We start from the raw sequence: 23,001 nt of genomic DNA, 5'->3' as shown, positions 1-23,001 counted from the left end.
CAAATTCAGATCTGTCAGGGAGGATAAAACAAACCACTTCCCTCTCTCTTCCATCCATGAGCTGGGCAGCAATGAATAAAAAAACCCAGGTGTCAGGCACAAACCAAGTTGTGGTGGTTGCTTTTTTTTTTCCTTTCCCTTATGCATGGCTAACTCCCAATTTCAAGTATTAAAATGCAGTTTCTAGCGCATAGGATGGTATTTTCTTGCTGCTATAAAACTTGTAGTGAACTATTAAAGTGCAGCAGCTGCAGCATTTCATCCCTGAGCAACCCACACCTCAGTGTTGGGTGAAGTGACCTGGAAAGAGAATGTGTATTTTATCTTGTTAAATTCATAAAACACAAGATGTTTTTTGGGAGCTGAAGTGCTACGTAAGTGCAGGATCTGATTATTTTGGGAAAGATGCTGTGGCAAGTGATCCTGATGTGTATTAGCTCACCTGAGGGCAAAGTGGATTTAAGGGAGCAGAGTGTGCAGGAGACCTTGGTGCTGGTGCTGCTGTAGAGCACCTGAGCTGATGATTGTGCTAAATGAAGTGCTGACTCCCGGCTGATGCAGGTGCACAGCTGCTCCCTGCAGAGGAACCACAGTGCTTCATTTAGTCTTTTCCCCTCCCAAAACTCTGCTCCATCCAATGCCTAGATGAAATGGGGTGACCCACAGCTAAATGTGCAGTGTGATTATTTTTGTGTATCTCTTCCTCCTCTCCCTTCCTGCTTGTTTGCAGCTGGATGTGGCATGTGAGTGAAATCCTGCCTGAGCAGACTGTGTTCTGCTGGCTTTGCCAGGCTGGCTTTAGCTGTGTTTGTGCCTGTGTGATAATGCAGTTTTGGTGTTTGCCTGAAATCAGGTTTTAGAGACTCCTTCTCAGTTACACCATTTTATTCACTTCAGCACTGGATTTTTTTTTTTAATTGAAAAGATTTTAGTTTTAAGGCTGTTGTCTAACTGGCAGGATAAAAATGGCACTAACCAGCTAGGAGAGGAGAAGAGAAACATTTTTTGACTCAATGAGTTGCACCCAGGAGCTTTTCAGAAAATTGCTCTTATTTCCTCCTAACACCCAAAGCAGTGCATTTGTGCTGACACATAGCTTGAAATGGAGGTGAATAGTACCAGGTGTTGGTGTGCATTATTATTAATTGTTTGCATGACAGCAGCACTTGGTGGCCTGGTTCAGAGTGGGTGGTGCTGTGAGAGGCTCTGCCAGAGTGAAGGAGGCACCTGGGACCTCACCTGCTGAGCAGAGAGGGGGTGAGGATGACAAGGGACACAGACATCTCCTGATGTGACCTGCCCCAGTTATCAGCAGGACTGAGAACAGAAATCAGCTCTCATGAAACTCAAGAGGAACAGTAGGTAGGTGATAGCAGTTTTGTCCCTTAATCCCAGTGTAGTGCACTGCTTTATGGGTTTATAAGGTGACTAATCAGTTTGATCCTCTTTAAAGGTTCAATATCTTTAATCTCAGTGTCTGGCAGTTTATGGGGAAAGCTGGAAAAGGAACAGGAAAGTGACAGTCACTTGAATTTGTCCTAATCCCACAGGTTACAGTAAATCAGGGGTGGAAGCATATTGCCTATCACGGTGCCATGCATGACTGATCAGCTCTGTCCTTCAAATGCTATTAACTTCAGGCTGGTTAATCCATATTCCTGTATGTTGAACACAAAGCAGAGCTGGCCGAGGGATTAGGGGAGAATTAAGTATTTGTTCTCTAATCCTGAATGTTTATAAATCAGTATTAATTACTTAAGGTGCTTTTAGAGAGTTTACATCCCAGTTCTGCTAATAATTTCATGATCCATCTGGCTAATAAAAATACTTAATTGCTAGAGAAGAAATAAAATCTGTGGCTGTGAAGTGTAAGCACGCAGATCCTTTGCTTAATGGGGACTAATTGCTGTTATTATGGATTCTGATAAGTTAAAATTAATAGTGGGGCTAGCCACATCCCACATCAGTGTCTGTAAATATGCTGCAGAGATTGGGCCTAGTTCTGGGAGACAGAAAAAAGCTGAACCCAGGCCAGTAGAGCTTCTAAGAGTAAATTTATGCCTTTGGTGCTTTTAAGGGTGTGTGGGGATTTTGGGGGTGGCATTTTGAGGCTGGGATGTGTGAGAGACTGTAAAGATTCATGTCTGGAGCCACTCAGAGGTGCACATGTTGAGGGGAGGGGGCAGGTTTGGTTTTTTAGGGGAATGGCTGTTGAGTGATGAGCATGGGAATAGTGAATTGAGGAACAGGGGATTGAGGAACAGGGAACTGAGGAACAGGGAATTGAGGAATAGTGAATTGAGGAACAGGGGATTGAGGAATAGTGAATTGAGGAACAGGGAATTGAGGAATAGGGAATTGAGCATCCTGAAGGGTTCATGTGGCAGGGGCATCCCAGGCAGGGTGCTGTGGTGCAGCAGTGCTGAGGAATGGGGTGTGTGGGCAAACAAAGACAGACGTTGTCTTCAAAGGATCATCTTTCCACTGATAAGGACAATGGTCTCAAAGCAAAGAAAAGGGGGTTTGACTGGAGCAGGAAATCTTGCACTAGGCATTAGCAGGGCTATTGATTGCCCTAGATTCAGCATTTAATCCTTCCTTTAATCACAAATCAATTCCAGTGTGTCTTTGAGGTTTTTAAACTTTTCATCCAAATGCTTCAGACTTCAGAAGAGCAGAGTATCCTGTGCAGGGCTTTGGGGTCCCACAGCCCACCAACACCCTGGCATTGCTGCCTCTTTGGGGCAACCAGAAAAGAGATATTTGGGCAAGTGAATCTCTCAGTCCCTGCTACATTTACATCTTTATCTTGGAAGGGAGGCCTTTCTAATACTTTGTCTCCTAAAGTCCTTAATCAACTTGGAATTTTGCTAGAAAGAGAGTTTGTTTTTCCTTCCTTTGATCTGTGTGCAGCTCACAAAACAGATCCTCTGACAGGAGTTACACTCCTGTCTGCCTAACACTCCATTTTCTGTATTGGAGTAATGCACTCATTTAGCTTGGAAAAGACCTCTAAAATCACTGAGTCCAACCACCCCCCCAGCACTGCCAAGCCTCCCACTAAACCCAGTCCCTGAGCAGCACATCCCCTGCATTTACCCCAAAACTCAGCTTTTGGGCCTGCTGAGAAACAAAAGGACTGGAAAATATCCTGGATGTGTGTGAATGAACATGGCATACCAGGGTGATTCCATCAGCCAGTGGGACCCTGCTGGAAGCTGCCCAGCCTTTCCTGCCATGAAGACACTTCCATTGTCACTCCCAGGGCAGTGGCACGGCTGACCTGGGTGTCGCAATAGGACACGAAATGAACAACACAGGGAAGCTGAGACGTCCAAGGTGAAAAGAGAGAGTTTAATTCCAAACTCCGGTATTTCTAGAACTTCAAAAGTGACAGTGGATTGGAGGATGAAATTGCCACCTCTCCAGTAACACTTGGTCAAACCAACAGTCCATCAATTCTCTCCTCCTCCAGAAAGGAATGCAAAACAATCGTTATTTACATGAAGAGTGCTGAGAAACTCCATTACAGAAATGTACACATCAGAAGGGTTAGAAGAACTTAGAAGAACAGAGCAACACCTGGGTCCCTGTGTGCATCCTGCTGGCTGCACATCTGCCACCAGCACAACTCCTACATGGCTTTTAGGGTTTTTAGGGTGCAATGCCCCAGCCTGCTGCTGCCTGGCTTTTAGGATCCTGCTTCCAATGGGTTGCTTAGCTAGCAGTCATTGCTCACACCAAGTGAAATGGAAAGGGCTTGGTTGTGCATATATGTCACAGAAGTGCTTTTTAGCAGGTAAGTAATAATCTTCACACAAAAGAGAAAACAAAAGGGTCTGAGAGAGGAAAGAATTTGAAAGTTTTGGTGCTTCTTGTTCTTAATTAAATGTGTTTTGTATAATGGTTTAGGGTATAAATTTGACTGGAAGAACATTACACAAAGAAAGAACTGGAGCTCAAGACTTCTGAATTTAATAACTTTTTTAATATAAATTATTTTTCAATTACAGCTTCATTTTTCTCTTGAACTGTTGGAGTTGCTCAGTGGGGCACTGGATTGGTGGCCAAAGGCCCAGGTCTACAGCAGTGCCTTAAATGTTAACAGAGCTCTTGGGGCTGTCCCTGCCTTCCATCACTAATGCTTTGTGTGGTCATTGCACTGCCAGTCTCATCTGAGGCATCCTTCAGCCCCAATTCCATTTAATATTTTCTCCTGAGGAGTTTTTAGCCACTCTTTTCCAGGATGGTGAAATGTATCAGCCTACCTGCAGAAGGAGGCAGGGGAGAAGGGGGATGTGATGACTGTGGGTGTTAAGAAGTGCTGGGTTTTTGGCTTTTATTGCCATGGCTAACAATAGCACATTACTCACAAGCAGGATGGTCACTGCTGACTTAGAGTTGTCCCGTTGTAGTAAAATTCAAAAATTTCACACTGCCTCATGCCATTGGGTATGTTTATGCCACATCTATTTGGTGAATAATTTATCACCTGCTTTTAAAATCTCCCTCTGGTCTCTGTCACCACAGTAGCAGGCATGCTGTTTATTGGGAAAACAGGAGTGCTCCTAGTAAAATTATATTGGAGATAACATGTCAGTGGAAGGAGAATTATAGGTGGGTGTGAGGCACTTTTCCAGGTGTTTTTAGCAGCTGGTGGCACAGCTGGAATTTGGACTGCTGGCTCTCAGTTACAAAGCAAGATCTTAGCTGATGGTCCACGTTCCCTGAGGATGAAAGGGCTTACTGTGGCTCTAGTGTTACTTTTGGTTTACTTCTCTGGTTTAGTTTTAAAGCAGATTATCAACTCTGTCTTGTATCAAGCTATGAAATAGCCTTTAAATGTCAGTCTTGACATCATTGAACATGTCCCAGCATTTTCTTATTTTCCACTTCTCTGACAGTTGTGCCTGTACTTGCCTTATCACGGTGGCTGGCGCAGGGGACACCTCACTACAGTACATCCAAGGTGGGAATGAATGGTTTTGGACATTGGGAGGTTTTTTGTACTTGGCATGGGACTCTGTTTCTGTTTCATTGGGGGTTTTATATCCAGTAATTTTATTATTTTTTTAGCATACTTATCTTCCCTTTAGGTGTTGTTGGCTCAAACCCTGAACCCCTGAGAAGGGGATTCTTTCAATACCTAACCCTGAGTCAGGATCAACAGGATTTGGTCATGGTTTGATACTGTCCAATCCCAAATGTTCCTGCCAGCACAGTCACCTCATCAGGGTCATTTTAAGAAATACCAAATTGACCCTTAAATATTCTCATATAGGTCAAGGCTTTGCATGCAATAATGATTTGTCATTTTGTCCTGAGCTCCTTCTAGTATTGTTTTGATATTGGACAGGTTGCTGGAGGAGAAAGTGGGCTCTGAGGATAGGCTGTTTCTGACACAAAAATAAATACACAAGATGGAAAAAAGAAACCATCTTTAGCAATTAACCAAAGAAAAAATGTGAAGGGTGATGAAGGCTGGAAGGTATGAAAGGCTGGTTTTCAGCTGCTGAATTACTCTACTAGCATGTGGCACCGTGAGAGAAGCAATGTGATATATGAAAATAAAAACATTGACTAGCTGAGCTGGAGACTTCGCTCGTGAAGCAGAAAGCTAAGGGCGCCAAATCCTGTTAAATTTTAATGAGATTTCAGATGCGACTCCTGGCGTGTCACTGCTTGAAAAACAGCACTTGAGACTGATAAGAGCAGAGAGGCTGTGAGCTGACACCTGCAGCCCAGCATGTGGCCAGCAGAGCTGGAATATTGGCCACTGGAAGGCTCTTTGGTCAGGAGGGTGGGAAGCAGCTCCTTTGGTGAGCCGCCAGAGCTGCTCTGCTGCTTCTGCTGCCTCTGAGCTTTGTGAGGGCACTTGGGCTTTCACCATGAGCAGGGGAGGACTGCCAGAGCTGCTGTCCTTCCCAGCCCAGCCCTCTGTGCCCCTGGAGCAGGGAGGGAAGGAGGTGTGGAACCCTAATTGTACGTGAACAGAAGAGTGAAACTTTGGGGTTTGTTTCACTGCTGTAATCATAGCTTGGCCAACAGGTGATATTTCAGGTTTTGCTCTTGTTTATGGGCGGTGGGGAGGTGTGATTGTGCATGCCTCCTTTTCCTTTTTGGGCATGTTTTCTTAACTGGGTGCTATTTTTGCACCAGGCCCAACCCTTCTTCTGGTGTTGCAGGAGGTGAAGTGTTCCTTCAGTCTTCAGGTGTAACAAGTAGCATAAGAGCAGCAACATCATCCAAGTGGATGGGATTTGTGAAAACACCTCTTTTTTTAGTAAGTTTTGCAAGCAAGCTTTCATGAGGACTGAGAGGAAGGAGAAGGGGTAGAAGAAAGCTAAACCATCTCAAAACATGACTTCAAAATCTTTAAAGTGCCAATACTTGTTAATTCCTTTGGCATGTATTAGAATAATATTAATCCTGATGAACTGAATTGGTATTAGTGCAGATGTCATGAGCACTTCTACAGGCATTCAGCTGCAATTTAGCATCAATTAAATAGGCTATTATTTAAAAGTGGGGTTTTAGTACATTAAATTTCCTAGTGTGTCCTCAGGCAGTTGCTGGAGCTGCTGCTAGCTTCTCTTATCACTCTCCATTCTTCTTTCTAGCCCTTGCTGCTGCTGTCCTTTCATTGACAGCTCGTGCTTCCTGCAGCCACAGGACAACTCAGGGAGCTTGGCAGTGCAGTCCCACATTCTGTTAACATAATTTAGCTGCAGGAAGCTGCTGCAAGGGACACTCCTGCCTTTTTCCACACCCCCTCCTGACACTCATTACTTCCAGAGGTAGGATTTTGAAAATTAATGGTTTTTTTGGTCGGTTTTGTGACCTTGAACACGTCCTCTGAGCCCCACTGCTGATCAGAGCAGCGCTGAGCTCCTGGTTGTGTAGGCAGCACCCAGGAACTGGCATTTGGTTTTGTGCATTTTTCTGGCATTTTTCTGGCATTTTATGCATTTTTCTGGCATTTTTGGTGGCATTAGTTCCTGTCCTTGCCTGGAGCTCTGTGGAGATGCTGGTTTGGATGCTGGCAGCTCTGCAGCCCCTGCCCTAGTGATTGTGTGGCCTTGTCACAGTGCTGTGACAAAAGAGCTGCTTGTTCAGGAGCTGCCAGGGGAATGCCTGTGCCCCCAGCTGCACAACAGACATGGGGATTGCTCATTTTATCTCCCCTTTCTTGGGGAATGCCCTGAAAACAGTGTCTGCCTTCAAACATTGACTCTGATGATGTAAAGTGCCCAGTACAGAAAAGCATTTCTATACATCTCTGGAGCACAAATTAACATGAAGAATCTGATACTGGAGAGTGGAACAACCTTCTCCCCCATATAATGTGTAGGAACTAACCTGCAGTCAGTCGCTGCTGTGAAGCAGAAATAGCCCAGTGGTTTGGGAAGTGTTGGTAGGTACTGAATAAACAGGCCCCAGCATGAGAAATGATTGGCATCTGACTCCATTGATTCAGAATGCTGAACAATTGCTTTATTAAAACTATATAATATTACATTATACTTTACTATATTAAAGAGATATATACTATACTAAATTACATACTAAAGAAAAACCCATAACTGTCTGAGATAGCCAGGACACAGCTTTGACCCAACTGGCCAAGAAAACAAAACAATCCTCAGCAGAATCCAATTGACAAATCCCTTCAGGTAAACCATCTCCATAACACATTCCACATGTGCAAAAACAACAGGAGCAGAGAATAGAGTTAAGAATTGTTTTCTCTTCTTCTCTCTATGCTTCTGCAGGAAAAATCCTGGGAGAGAGAATTATGTCTCTCTCTGTTCAGAGAATGTGAATACCACAGGTAGGTGTTTGCATCTCAAGGAGCAGCAGCTGCTGCCTTGCTCTTTGCCCTGGTAAAGGCTGTCTGCTGAAGCATAGGGCAGCATGGCCAGGATGTGCTGCAGAGGGCACTTCAGGCACCTGCCCTGGCCTTGGATCCATCTTCATGGGGCTCAGGATGCTTCCCAAGGAGCCTGAGGAACAAGCTGCCACTGCCCTGGCAGCTCCCACCCAGCCAGTGAGCTGTATTCCAGCTCCCATGCAGCGTGTCAGGACAGGCAAAATTCCCATCTGTACAGAGTGCTGTTAACAAATGCTTTCTTTAACCTCTGCCTCCAGTTTGCTATCCTCATTTATTCCCTGTGGAAGGCAAATCTGTGTGTCCTCTGCAAATGCCCTTTAGGATCTACACTGGTGCCTGCAGAAGGCAGGGAAGTGGCTCTGTGGAAGCAGCAGCTTTTCAGTGTGGCCTCACCCACGGGGACAGACCCCTCTCTGTCTCACTTGTCTGGAGCAGTGTTTCTGTTTCCATTGTTTTCTCATGATGCAGAGACACCTATTTTGGACTTAGGAGTTTTATGGTATCTCTTCCCCCAGCTTTATGGTCTTTGCAGTCTTTGTGCTCTTATGGCTTTGTGCTCAAAGGCCATAAGCAGGGCTAGGTTGGCTGGGGAGCTAATAACTCCTGTTAAAATGAGCTGGTAAATTGAGACAAGCTATGTCCTAGCTCTTTCCTTGAATAGAAAGCAGGAGCTCCTCACCTGCTCCTCACCTCCTCATCCTCAGTGTTGCTACATTAAGCAATTTTTGTGCAGACCAACAGAGGCTTGAGTGTGAGCAGATTATGGCAAATTTAAAATTTCTGAAGCAGCTGGCAAATCACTATCAAAACTTCCTGAGTTCAGTAGACCCACCAAAGTCACTGAATTAATATGTCCTGTAGTGCAATGTATTTTTGGTTTTGTACAAGATGCTTTTGAGAGATTGATGTGGATTCGAGCAAACAACTAAACAGCTTGGAAGTACCCATTTACTAATGGATGAACATTTATCACCAAACATCCACATCATCTTACTCCTTTCAGTGATAAATCCATAGGAGAGCAATCAACAAATCTGTAAATGAAAGTGTAGAACTCCACTAAGACTCTGATTTTTAATTGCAGTAAAGATGATGGGGTTTATGTCACAATTGGATTTTCCCCACACACTCCCCAGTTCCCTCCTTTGTCCCAGATACACAGGCACTAATTGTAGGTCTCTCTCCTCCTTCTCCTGTTCCACAAGCACTTTTCTCTTAAACTAGATCCCAGTAAGTAGCATTCTTAATTTGTACTTAGCTTAATTTATGGCTTCAATTTTAGACTGTAAGGAAGACCTGTGGCTGTGAAGTTTGTCCTTTTCCAGCAGTCTGATAATGATACCTCTCCTCACAGTGTATTCCTGCATTTAGTTGTGTTTCACTTAGGGCCAGTGTTATGACTTATATATGACAATTTTTTTCCCTTTTAAGCAATCAAAATTCTTTAAAGTGTTTTCCAAGTCTTCTTTAACGAAGCAGATGATTGGTACATCCTGATGGTTTTGTTGGCTCTTTCCTCTGCCTGTCCCTGTTGGACGTCAGCTCTGTTGGACACTGTTTAACCTCAGGGCTGTTCATCAGCCTGAGACTTTGATTTGCCATCTGGCTGCCACATTTGACTGTGCTTTCTGCACAGTGATGTGGCCTGAGATGCCTTAGAAATGATGGCCTTTTGTGTTGTTGTGCATGGATATCTAATCAGTCATTAAGTGATTAAACTCTTATGACCAGTGTATTGTATTTGCAGGGATCCCCATGGCAGGGAGGAATGATGCATCTGACTCCATGTTCTCAGAAGGCAAATTTATTACTTTATGGTACTATATTATATTAAAGAATACTAAACCATACTATACTAAAGAATACAGAAAGGATACTTACAGAATGCAAAAAAGATAATAATGAAAACTCGCGACTCTCTCCAGAGTCCTGACACAGCCTGGCCCTGATTGGCCAAAGAGTGAAAACAACTCCCAGCAGAATCCAATGGAACAATCACCTGTGGGTAAACAATCTCCAAACACATTCCACATGAGCACAACACAGGAGAGCAAATGAGATAAGAATTGTTTTCCTTTTCTCTGAGGCTCCTCAGCTTCCCAGGAGAAAAATCCTGGGCGAAGGGATTTTTCAGAGAATGTGAATGCCACACCAGTGCAGTGGGGTTTTTTTGTGCACTTCTTCTTGGCTCTCATGCAAGCTTCTGTGATGTGTTTGCTGAAGTATTTTAGGGCTTTTTTGTAGCCCAGTGCTGCATCCCTCCATCTCCCTGCCTCTGAGGTGCCTCCTCCTGGAGTTGTGTAGCCAGAAATGGGCTGACATCACACCTGGTGCAGATTTCATTGCAGAGCAGTCATTACCTTCCCTCTGGTGTCTTTGTGCACATCAAAGACCTGCAAGTCCCAGCAAGCGAGGTCCCAGGGAGTGAGGTTTGGTCCAAGGCTCACGTAAAGCCAAATTGGCAAGTCTGGTTGGTTTTCTTTTGCAAACTGAATGAGGAGTCTGGTCGGACATGGAGCAGCCACTGCTCTTAGACTGACTCACCTGGACCCAGCTGTTCTGGGCTTCTTGCTGCTGCCTGGAGGGGCTGGAACAGGAGCTGCCAGTGCAGCTCCTGCTTTCTGAGGATGGAAAATTGACAGAGTGAAAACCCGGGAGCTGGCATTAGCACCGGGATCCCCTGTGAGACAGCCACTGCTCCGACTGTAACCATTGGTTATGGCTTTCAGAAATCCTGAACAGCACAAGGGATCAAGAGGTCAAACCCAGGTGTTTATGAGGGCAAAGAGTGTGAGAAAATCAGTGATTTATATAAGTAAGTCACTACCTAAGGCATGGGGTGCAGAATTAAGGGATTTTCTAGTTTTATTGTTTGAAAGCAGAATTGATCTTCTCTTCCGTTTCTGAAACGTGTAGTCAGTTGAGATGTTATTTATTTATTTTGACGTTGGGCACAGGCTGTAATGCTCCCTGGAGACATTCAGCTGTCTCTTGATCTTCTCAGGTTTGGATATTGCTGTCACTGTGGTTTCTGAGTACCTTCCAACCACGTGTTAAGCAATATGACTTAGCATATGTCTCATTTAATGTCTTCTCTGATCCTTCAGGATGATACTGGTTCGGATATGTTCTGCTAGTTAAGCTTTTTTTTAATTTCTCATTTTTAATGAGCTACAGATGTGGCCATTTACACCAGTGAAATTTAACAGGGGCTTCAGCAATGTCAGTCTTTGCTGTGCATTTGGAGAATCCCTATTCCTAATAGTCAGTCCCAAGGGATGCTGAATGCTCACGGTTCCTTAACATCAGAAACAAACAGTGGGTGCTTGACTCTGAAATTCAGCTCCCAAACTTTACACCACCCCACAGCCAATTTGCTGAGATGCTTTCATTATGCAGCATTCATGACATGTAAAACTCATATTGTTCTGAGGGCTTGTTACAGTTCATTGAGATGAAACCAGCTGTGAGTTTTTACCTTTGAAGGACTCCTGGGATGCCTGTTCTGTTCACCAAATCCAGTTGTAAACAGTGCTGTAACACGGACTGCAGCTTGAAAATGCTGGGCACAAGGAGCTGTCTTGTGGTCCTGTCTGTGTCTCTGTTCAGCTCTAGGCTTCTCTTGTTTTCTTTACACAATCCAACAGCTTTCAAAGTTCAGCTGTTGGAGCTTCTGCAAACAGAACAGGCATAAACTCTGCCCAGCCCAGTGAATGATGTTTTCCCTCAGCCTTCTGGATTAGAGATTGCAGAGTTTGAAGTTGTGTTTGAACTGCTTGCGTTAGAGTGTCAGAATAGATGATATCAGAAGAAAATAATCTCTTCCTGATAAAATTTGCTGCCTCATTGATACTCAGCTTGAAATGGAAGATTACAGGGAGCTGTGCAGGTCTGGGCACTGTGTTTGAACATGCTCATAGTCAGATGTCTGCCTTGGGAGACACCGTGGGTGGGTGTAGGTCGCTCCACCTCTTGCTGGTTATTGCCATACAGAGGTTGCACCTTGTTCATTAGGGAAGATCACTGAGCTGTTGGCTCTCTGGGGTTGTTCTTGCACCAGCTGAGTCTGATCCTTGTTACAGAGTCAACATCGCTGCCGTGTCTTCCCTCAAAGCACCCTGCAGTCATTGCTGCACCTGTTACTCACTGAGGAAATTAAATAGGTGGTGCTGGCCCCCAGTCAGCCCCTGGGACTGGGCTAGCAGGGAGAGGAGGGCTGGGGGATGCTCAGGAAACAGCACAGGCACACAGGGTGCTGGGATGAAAGCCTGGGGGTCTTCAGGCAAAGCTCTGCCTCAAGGATTTGTCTGGAGTCACTGAAGGAAGAAGGGGATTTGATGGGACCCTGGTGCATACAACACTAACAATGGGGGCAGATGCAGTGCAGTGAGGGGGAGCCCATTTATGCCTTGGTTACCTATAAAGCCATGAGTGTTTTCTGTCAGCTCTGTGGCTGTGTAAACAGCCTGAGGTGTCTCTAGAGGCAGCTGAGTTCCAGTTTGTGGTTGGTGCTTACTCACAGGGCGCTCCAGGAAGATGCTGAATTTCAGGCAGGGGTTTTCCTCCTGGTTTGTGAACTACATTGGGGTCATCACGTAGAGCCCCTGAAGATGACAGCTGATGTTTAATCACATGGCAGGGTCTGGATGGCCACTAGATCTGCACCTGCTGGAGGGCTTCTCTGAGCCCATCCCATACTGACATGGAATTTAACTGGAAATGAGCTGTGGGGTGGAGAAATGCTCTTCACTCTCCTTACAGAGAAATGTAGCACAGACAAAACTCTGCAGGGGGAGGTTTATAATTAAATAGCTAAGACTTAGCTCCTGCTGTCTTTACACAGATTAATTTATGTTTTGGAAATCTCAAATGACTTGCAGCTATTAGGTAGAAATCTCCTCCCTGGAGCTCTGACTTGCACCTTTCTGTGTGTGTCCTAAGGTGTCTTCTTAAATGCATCAGTACATCAGCTAAACAGACACTACCTGTGGGAATGTCCAGCCACAGGGAGTTCTGCCTTTTGGTCTCTCCAGGGGTGTGGGAGGGCTCAGCTGTGTGGTGGCTCCATGGTTAAGGCAAAAGTTCTTCTCTGCACCACCTAGAAATGCATTCAGACACAGGTGCCATGAGAGCAGAAGTGCAGGGGGAAGGAGGGTGGCTAATTAATCATCTACGTGCCTGGGACACCAGCGCTGGCATAAAACGACTGTCCCTGCAGCTCCTCCCCAGGGGCTGCTGCTCCCAGTTTCCCATGGTCCCATCAGTGCTGGGAGCTGTGCATTCCACATCAAGTCATTCACTCGGTGTGTCCTGGATTGCTCCCTCTCCAGTTAGTGGGTTTTGACTGCTCAAACCCAGACACCTCCTGTTTGAGTTGTGTTTAGCTTTTCTCTGTGTGTTGGTTCAGTTTGGCATTGTTAACCATGGATGGGGTTTATTTTTTCAAAGGATGTGATCTAAAGCATGCACTTCAACTCACTGATTGTTTTTTTCTCTTCCCTTTTGGTTTGGATTTCTGGTTTAGGTAATATAAAACAATCTCACCTCATATTTAATTGGAACATGTTTTATTTTGGAGAGGTCATGAAGTGCCATTCCCTAATATGACAGCACTGTTATTAGGCAAAATTCCTGCTGCAGGTGCCTTGTTAAGGAGGCCCTTCTTGTCAGAGTAAGGAGCAGTCATGAAAAGTTGTTGGGTTTTACATAAAGTGGCAATATCCACATGCCTGGAGGCTGGCAGAGTGCAAGGCACACAGAGCAGTCCAGATTTATTTATGTGTGTGACCGATGGCTTTGTCACAGCCCTGCTGTGGCTGAGCTCTGAGGGGAAATTCTTGCACTCTGCTGCTGTACACAGATCCCAGTGCTGATAAGTCATGAGGTTTCATCACAAGCCTGATGATAGGGAGCATTTGGCTGCCAAGAGTGGGGCTTTGTGAGAAGTTTGACTCCAATTAAAAACACACAACCTCAGACAATAGAAAACAAAACCTCTTCAGGATAAAAAGATAAAAGATACAACCCAAAGCATTAAACTCTGGAAGGCACATGTAATAGATATGTATAAACCATACAATGTTTTGGCTGTTTGGATTGTTTTTTAGTAATTTCTTTAAGTCTTGTGGTTGGGTGCTTTAGTTGTTTTCAGGGTCTTGAAGGGGTTTCTTTAATTTTTGAATTTTGCATTTGTTAATTTTGGGGATCAGACTTTCTGAAATACCTGACTATGTGAAAACACCTCTTGGTGGTCTCCACTGGACTCATTCAAGGAAAACAGCTGAGGAATTAACACAGCCGAGCAAAAGGTTTCGAGCTGATGGGCTCAGGATTTGTTCAGGTGCCTTTTGCCTCCTGCCCCTCTCAGGGACATGGTTTGGAAGAACTGGCAAAAAACACTCTCCTATGGCATCTCTTGCTGATTGTCTCTGTTTACTGAGTAGAGAAATTCTCATTATATTCCTTCGGTTTTGATCACTGCAATCAAGTGAGGATAATTTTGAAAAGAAAGAACAGCATTGTGCACTGCAGAACAAATAATGAGAGACTACTAGACGGGAATAATGGATGGTAGGAGAGAGAAGTTTTTGGGGGGAAAAAAAGGATTCGGGAGCTAAGTACATTTAATGAAAGCTATCTTTCAGAACTCTCTGTCACAGCCTTAAATAAAAGGCATATGAAGTAAGCAAGAATTTAATTTAAAAGCCCATGGAGAAATTGAGTTGGACTTCAGATTGTGTGCCTAGATGTGACATTCTCCCTTCATTCATTCAGACTTCCTTTTATTTCTGTGTGATCCTACCGTGAGTGCTGCTGAAGTGGGATCTGCCCACACAGCAGATTGCAGCTCCAGTGCCGAAGGCAGTGTCAGCATCCATCCACTTTCTGAGTTTGGCTGGGAGGTGGGGGAATCCCTTCCCTGTTGGGTAGCAGATGTCAGTCTCCTACTCTCCCACAGCTCCCAGAAGTGAGCTCTGCCTGGCTCGTGTGGGGTACAGCACGAAGGAAAGGATCCCCCTGCAAGCACAGCATGATCAATGAGCAGGAGACCTTAAACTCCCTTGAACAGCATTAGCCATAGTTCTGCTCCCAGAGTAACAAATGCCAGCTCAGGTTTCTCTGTCTCCTCTCATGTTTTTTGCTCAGTTACACCTTTGAAATGAGTGCTTTGGTGAGGAGCAGCCAATGCTTCCATCTGCAGCTGCAGGGTTCGTGTGGCTCTGCACAGGACTTGGCAGTGTGTGTGTGGCTCAGGTGACCGAGGCCACTGTCCTCACTGGAGCTCAGGAGCAGCTGGCACTGCAGTGCTGGGGGCTGTCTAAGAGCCTGGAAGCTGGGAGAGGAGGGGCAGGGGTTCTTGGTGCTGACCAGAGGTGCACTGCTGGCCTTTTCCAAGTGCTTTGCTTCAGACTGCTTCCCACGCTGGGCACCTGCTTCTGGACTAGCAGTGGATTTGAAACCACTGCTGCTTGCTGAGGTGCATGGGCTGTCCTGTGGAAGAGATTGTACTTTGGGAAGGAGGACAACCTCTGTAATGAGCAGAGCGAGCAGGCTGCAGGCCAGGATAAATACTGGAGAGCTGCTCACATGGCTCACCTGCCTTGCCCTGAAGCCTGGCTGGTCCCAGCACTGGGACACTGCCTGCCCCTGGCACAGCGCCTGCAGGTACCTCCTGGCACCGCTCTGGAGCCAGCAGGTCAGGGCAAGCTCTGCTCAGTCTGTCCCAGAGATCATCCCCAAGGGTCCCGTGGCACGGGCAGGGCTGCTGGCAGCAGAGCAGCAGCCTGGGCAGGCGGCAGTGGCCACCAGGACACCGAGTGTGGCTCAGCACTGTCTGTGCCAGCAGCTCTGCCCAGCTGCCTCTGGGCACCGGGGACTGGCAGGGACTGGTGCCAGGCTGGAGCAGCCCTGGTGTGCTGCCATTCACTGTGAGGGCCAGGCAGCCTGTCCCATGGCTGGGCAGTGAGACAGGTGCTAGTCCCTGGTGGGCCTGCTGGCAATCTGGAAAGCACTGGCTCATTGGGTAGCCTCAGCTACCCCAGAGACAGGTATTTTTGGAAATGAGAGCAGACATGGAGTGTCATGGTGGCCCCACTGACACGTCCAGCTCAGAGCTTGCACCAGAGCTGTGACCTTGTGCTGGGTGCTGCCTCCAGCACTGCAAGGGAGCAGAAACTTGGGATGTAAGATGTTGCTGTCACAGCTTTCAGAACATCGTGCTGCCGTCCCACACGTTCAGTTTGGTTTTGATCACTCATAAAGGGTTGCCACAGCCCTTGTGTGGAGTGTGGCATGCTCATGGCTCTTGTGGTGATGGTGGGTGGCAGGGGTGCTGGTGTCTCCTCACTGACCCCCAGCCACCCTGCTGGAGAGCTGGGATGGCCCTGGCCCAGCTCATGGCCTGCATCTGGCACTGGGGAGGTTCCTGGAGAGGAGCTGAGGCACTGCCTGGTTCTGCCTCACCTGCTCAGAGCAGGGGTCAATCCGTGCATCCTGGTGCTTCTCCAGCCAGGACTGTGCCTTCACTGTGTGTCTGCCAGGAAAAGGTCCCTCCTCTGTGGGAGAGGAAGGGGAGAAAAGGGGGATTGTGCTCTTTTGTTGGATGGACAAATGCTCCTTTCCCGATGAAAGGAGCCCGTCCCCAGTGCCATGGTCAGCCTGTGGGAGCACTGCCCAGCACAGGCCGTGAGGGCTCCCAAGGGTGCTGTGCCTGCCCTCAGGAAAAAACCCCCCATCCCAGTCCTTCAGCACAGGGAGTGCTCTGCCAGCCCTGCTGTGATTTATAAGCTGCTTTGTGGGTGCAAAATTGCAGATGGCTGCATATTATAACCATGCCAGAAACGGTGTTTTTTGGAATGGCCTCTGGCTGCAGGGCTGAATGGAAAACCCTCCAAGTGCTGTGGGCTAGTTCAAAGAGACAGGGCTGAGCGTGTGGCAGCCAGTGGGATGCTCCTGTGGGACCTCACTGGCCCAGGCAGCTTCCCCTTCCCTCCCAAGGGGCCGGCTGCACCTCAGGAGACACACTGCAAAATCAAAAGGGAAAGGCAGAATTCCTACCTGCAGGGTTTGGGGCTGGGGTTGGGTTTCCCCCCACCCTTGTAACAAATCATGCCCTGAAGTGGTGAGGCCTGGGATAAAATTACCTGTGATCTTAACGAGTTGAAGTTTTAAAAATTAAATTCTAGCAGCAATTGATGTGGCAGATGTAGTTTCTTCAAATAAGAGATGATGAAAAGTAAAGAAGGATGACTAGATTATTGTTTTTATTAAAGGTATTACAGAGGAATAAATTCTTCTCATGAACAGGCTTTCTTTGCTTATTCCCATCCTCTCAATAAATCATTGCCACGGTGTCAGGTAATACTGTTTGGGGATCTTGCTCAGGAATGTTTTAGATTGGAAGAAAGAAATTCATATCACAAAACAAACTGTCTCTGCGATCACCATAAGGGTTACTGTAGTTTAGAGAAAGTAAAATATTTACCATCTGATTCACATAATAGGTAAGATAAAGATTGATGCTAAGGTGGGGAGAATAGCCCGAGGGCACGAGCCACTCCTACCAATACCAGCCGGGATTAATGAACGGCTTTCAGCTCCTACACGCTTTGCTTTGCTTTGTACTTGAAAGTCTTTGCTGCTGGAACTTCAGACTATAATTAGATTGACTGGAAAACTGAATTATCTGCGAAGAGCTGCTCAGATCACAAATGAGGTGCATGAACTTTATTTGTCCACCCTAAACGTGTGTCACCTTCAACAAGCAGCAAAATGATTCCAGCATTTAATAAAATAAAAGCAAGACGTGTCTTAGGAAGTTGAGCATAAAGACACAGCAGCATTAGTCTAGAGAAGGACAAAGTGTCATGGCTTCTTCACATGACAGTCTTAAATGAATGGTTTTGATAAGGGTACCTGAGTGGCAGCATGGCTCCAAGAATAGTGTTTACCTGCCTAAATTGGTGCACTTGCTATGAGGATGAATAGATTTCACTGAGCACTGTTCTTTGAACTGACTTAAGCTGCAGAAACTGTACTTTCTAGGCTTGTAAGGGCTGTTTTGGTGATCATCTCAGTTTCCTTTTAACGAGTCTATTTTTTCATCTTGCCTTCCTTTTTGATTTAATGCTCTCACAGTTTTAGTGCAGTGTGTGATAATGCTGGTAGACAGACGTGGAGGGTCTGAGCAGCCCTGGCTCTGGACTTTCACTAAAGGCACCTGATGTTGCTCAGCAGCTGGAGAAGATGGACCTGTAATGGGCATGTTCTGGAAGCTTTGCAGATGTCTCTTGACACTGAACTGTGGTGCTGAGCTCCCACGGGCTCTGGGGAAAGGAATGGAGCTGGAGGTAACTCAACTAAATGTTCTGAGCAGTCCATCTTGCAGACTGTGATCCCTAGGGGAGCTTTGCCCACAAGTAATGCAATTTCTCTTTGAAATGAGCTTGAGTCAGCTGCAGAGCTGCAGTGTGCCCTGGCTTTTCTCTGACAGCAAACCAGAGGGGACCACCAACCTTTTCAGCCCACACTGCACATTCCCCATCCCCTCTGCCAGCATCACAAACAGTGGGAGCGAGTGAGGAATTATTTATTGAAAAAACCCCTCTTTTTGTAGGTTAAGTTGTCAAAGGGGAAGCTGAAAAATAGGTTTTCTTCATTGTGTTCTTGTGTGGTGGGGCAGGCTGGGGTGCTGATGCTCTGCAGTGTCCGTCTGTCTGCAGCAGTACAATGCCAGCACGGCTGCAGGCTTGGGCTGAGCTCTCTGACAAGATCTAGCAAATAAGGGCAAGAATTTTACAACTGAATAAAATGTGAAGTCTATAAATTTAACGGGGCTTGCATTTTGAATTACAATGGAATAAATTTTCCTCTTAAAAGGAGAAATTGTCTCACTTGTGACTTTCTCCAGTGTTTTACAAGGTTATGAAGGAAACTTCTGAGCATGTTTTGGCAGTTCACATTCTGTGGTCTCTATTCAGAAGATATTTTTTAATTTTCCTCTACAGTTAAGTTTCTCTTGGGGCATCTCCCCTGGCTACCTCTTTGAGTTAAGCACCTAGAAAGTTGGCAGCACACTTAAAACTTCAAATGCATTTGGAGCAAAGGCGCTTGTTGGGACATATGAGTGTGATCAGATGTGAAACCGAGTTTGACTGACTTCTCTTGAGATCTGCTTACCTTCAGTTTCAGTGAGACAAGTTGTCGTCCGAGGAATCCTTTGAAGAGTTTCTCTTGCATGTTCAGATGAGGTACCTGCAGGAGGATGAATTACTTGGTGGCTGGGAGCCTGAGGTTAGCAGACATATCATATGTCACTGTGTCTTTTTTTTTTTTTTTAATAAAACGAGGGTGGAATGCAGGATCGAAATTACCTCATGTACTTTTAACTTTGAAGTTAATGGGGGTTTTTTGGCTGCCATGACAAGTGCCCTGTTAATGAGCTAACCAGTGATGGTACTGGCACACACATGCCCCCAGCCAAAGGCTGAGCTCTGTGGAACACGGGGGACGTGACCTGTCCTCCCTGAGGCAAACCTGCACCCTGGCCCCTGGGGAACACAGGCACAGCACATTCTCCAGGCACTGTGGGCAGCTGGAGAAGGTGACAGTGATGGTTTTGCAGCAAGCACCGATGAGGAGGACAGGGAGTGCTGGGTTTCAGGAGCTGCCTCCACTGGTGAGCCTCCCCACAGCACTCAGTTATGAATAACCCCATTCACTCCTGCCGCTTGTGGGCTCGGCATTTCCTATTCTCTGCTGCTCCGAGTTCAAATATCAGAGGTCAACATGAGTTCATGTTACTATTTTACCACAGAAGTGTTATATGGTTATTGAAAAATAATAAGAAATACAAGGGCATAAGGTTCTTTTTAATACCTGGTTTGCTTCAAGGAGGCATCAGTTGTTCTTGGAATCTCTCTGGTGAGTCTATGGCAATAGTTTTGGTCAGTATGCTCTTAACACTTCCGTAAATCCTCTAGTCACTGTGCTTTCTCAGCTTTCCCACAGTGTTACTTTTTAGGTTTTGCTTGATTTATTTCCTTTCTTTACTTTTTTTTTTAATTTATTTTTTCCATCTAGTTTACAATGTCCCTCCTCTCTGCGATAAAGCAGAAACAGTGAAACTCTCATACTGCTCTGGTAATAAATTTTTAGTCTCTTATGAACTGCAGCAAATTTGAAGGAATTAAAATAAATGTGGAGAGCAAACACCTGTTTTCTCAGGAGGCAGCAGTAATTATGCTGCTCCTTCCTCTAAGTCCAGTGCCACAGGGTACCTATGGAAATACTGGACTATTACACCTATGGAACGTGCTTAGCATTAAAAGCTGAAAGAGAGGGCTGACCTCAATACCCACACGTTTCTGGCTGGCCTTCAGTCACAAAATCTGCTTCACTTCAAGACACCCCTCTCGTTCTCCACCCAGCTGTGGTAGAAAACCTCAGTCCCTTGCCTAAACACAAGTGTCATTGTGTGGCTTCTTTTGAGAGCACACTGCAAAGAGGAGTAATTGTGCAGAGGCAGAGAAGGGCTAAGCTCAAGTATTAAAGTCCTTGTAGAGCAGTGAGTTGAGTGCTCCATCTCAGTACAGCACGTGGCACTGTGAACCCAACCTGTGACTGGGTTTTCCTAACAAAAATTAGTCACTTTAAAGCCTTTCTCATAAACAGCTGAAATAGTTCAGTAGACATGATGAAAACAGGAAGGAATAATAGTCCATGGGCAAAAAAGGCAAAGCCCAAGAACTGAAAGGGAGCCTGTGTACTAGGGGTGTGCTGGAGAGAATGGGAAAGGTATGAGGAGAAGAAGAAAAAATGAGAGCAGGACTAAAATGAACGAAAAGGTGGGTAAAAGACAGATGTGGGAAAGGAGAATAAGGTGTGAGCAGGAAAGTGTAAGGGTAGAACTACAGAACTAAAAGCAGAGAAATGGGCAGAGCCCATATCCATGTGTTGTACCCTATGAGTGGTGCTGTCCAAGTTACACATCTCATGAGTCAGATGGGCAGGTTGCTGTTTCCTGCACTGGTGGACAGTAGTGCCCGTGGCTGAGACTTGTTTGGTACTTAGAGCACTGCAGTCATGCAGGGTAGGTGGGATTTCTCCACTGCAGGATCAGGGACCTGCTCTAGGAAGGGGAACATTCAGGGACATTGCTGGGCACCACACACCAGATCTGAGTCATGAGTAGAATAAATGCACTTGCCCACAAGTGATGGTTGAGTGTGAAGAGAGGGGCTCAGAAAGCTCAAGTGTTGATTAAAGCATCTCACATTAGATTTGAAAAACCTGGTCCAAAACTCAGCTCTCTCCAGGCTGTGGACATGCAGCAGGTGTGCAAGTGCATGCAGTGTTGCATGTTGCAGTGTTGCATGTTGCATGTTACTTGTCTCCAAAGGTCAGTCTCTGTCACTCCAACCCAGCAAAACCAAAAGTAAAGAAAGAATTCAGGCTTTGACTAACACCAGATTAGTTAGGTGAGGGAAGCTGGTTGTAAAATGGTATCCAGGTCTTTAAATAATTGCTGTCTAAAATGTTTGTGAAGTGGCAGCATGTAAAGGTCCCAGACCCATACTCCTTATAATGTTCCTTGTTGGTTTTTTCACCCAAGTGGAAGGTATATGGGCTGTATAATTCTAGAGCTCATGGGCCAGTACATTGGGAATGGATTTGTGTACAAAACTCTCATCTCCAGATGCATTGCCCAGTCCCCCGCTCTTCAGTTTGACATAGGCTTATTTTAGGAAATAAATGTCTGAAAACAAACCAGCAAATAACACTATTGTGTAAAAATTCTCTGGAATGAGAGTTTGTTTTTATTTCTGTGGGTGTGGAGCTAGGGATCACAGGCAATAATATTCCCTATTATTTAGGATTATTCATTTTGAGAATTTCCCCACTTCAGCTGGGTTTCTGGTCCTTAAAGGTCACTGCTATTGCTTTTCCGTGGGTTATTATGTGAGCAAGAAGCTAAGAGCCAATATCGTGTGTTGGGTTTGTCCAGGATTGTGCCAAATTCATTTCCCATCCTGGTCTTGACTTGCTTTTTTTTTTTGAAGCTTATTGCAAGTCAGGTCACACAGTCCTGTCTCATTTTTTCTGATGGGCCAGAATAAATCTCTCCCAGACTGAGAGGTATAATGACTGCACCCAGCTCGCTCATCACCCCTGCCTGACTGGCTCTGTAATCATGCGGGACAGCTGATCTCCAGTGAATATTGGATATTTGCTTCCTGAGCTCCCAGTGTGTGGATGGTAAAAGTCTACATTTCAAGCTGCCCTCTCAAGCTGCATGTCCCATTTCCTGCTGAAGTGCCCTGGTGTCAGGTTTATGAGCCTCTGCTGGGTGTGAGCTGTTTGCTCAGCCAGTGGTTTGGATCAGATTTGGCTGTTTGTGCCAAGTGCAGTGTCTGTCTGTGCGTATGTGTTTGTAGGAAAAGCAGCTCCAAGCTGTTGACTGGCACTTCTCTCTCCTGTGTTTGTGGAATGACACGGAGAGCTGGGGTCATCTCCAGGTGAGGAGATGTGAAGTGGAGGAAGACCCACCTCAGCCTGCACTAATGGCCTTCACAGTGACTTTTATGGAGGGGTCAGAGAGCAGGTGGACAAGGGGAATTCACACTCCACAGGCTTCAGAGGCAGAACAGCATCCTGAGAGCTGCAGGCCACGTTGATTTGGAGCAACACAGAGCTGTCTTTTGAGCTCCTCTCCATTCCAGCTCTAAGTAGCTGTCTGTTAGCACTGCTCTGGGGACACTATTGTGTTTGTGACATCTCAGCACCACATTGCCCCGATGCTCAGTCTAAGTTTACTTCTGCTGCTTTCCATCATACTTTACATGCTTATGAGACCTGCTATTCCTTCTGAGCTGTTCTTGCCTCCCCTGTGAGCCAGCCCAATTTCCACCTGGGGTGTGCTGTGAGAAAGCAGCTCATGGGGTCTCTCCTGCATTTTACTGATCACTCTTTGGGCACTGGTTTGGTGAGTTGTGGCCTGGGAGCAGACATTTCATAAGAGGCTGCTCTGATTAGGTGATGCCAATCTGAGCAGGGGTGAATAGTGAAAATACGTGCTACCGCTCTGGCTCTATTTCTGCCTTGAATAAATA

General features: G+C 46.0%; 1 protein-coding gene and 1 long non-coding RNA gene across 6 annotated transcripts in view; one reads left to right on the top strand and one right to left on the bottom strand.

Moving 5' to 3' along the window:
- Positions 1-23,001, top strand: part of GPC1 (glypican 1) — a 200,714-nt gene that overhangs the window by 33,000 nt on the left and 144,713 nt on the right. The gene's annotated exons all lie outside the window — the stretch shown is intronic.
- LOC135278443 (uncharacterized) lies at positions 18,499-22,617 on the bottom strand. 2 transcript variants are annotated; one of them, XR_010345959.1, is made up of 4 exons: positions 22,439-22,617; positions 19,769-19,819; positions 19,070-19,144; positions 18,499-18,663 (listed from the first exon to the last, which is right to left on the bottom strand). It is a non-coding gene; the product is annotated as an uncharacterized LOC135278443 (long non-coding RNA). The 2 variants fall into 2 exon arrangements; XR_010345960.1 differs by lacking the exon at positions 19,769-19,819.

The sequence above is a fragment of the Passer domesticus genome, chromosome 11, assembly GCF_036417665.1.
Source record: "Passer domesticus isolate bPasDom1 chromosome 11, bPasDom1.hap1, whole genome shotgun sequence".
Classification (NCBI taxonomy): Eukaryota; Metazoa; Chordata; class Aves; order Passeriformes; family Passeridae; genus Passer; species Passer domesticus.
This window is presented reverse-complemented; position numbering and strand designations above follow the sequence as displayed.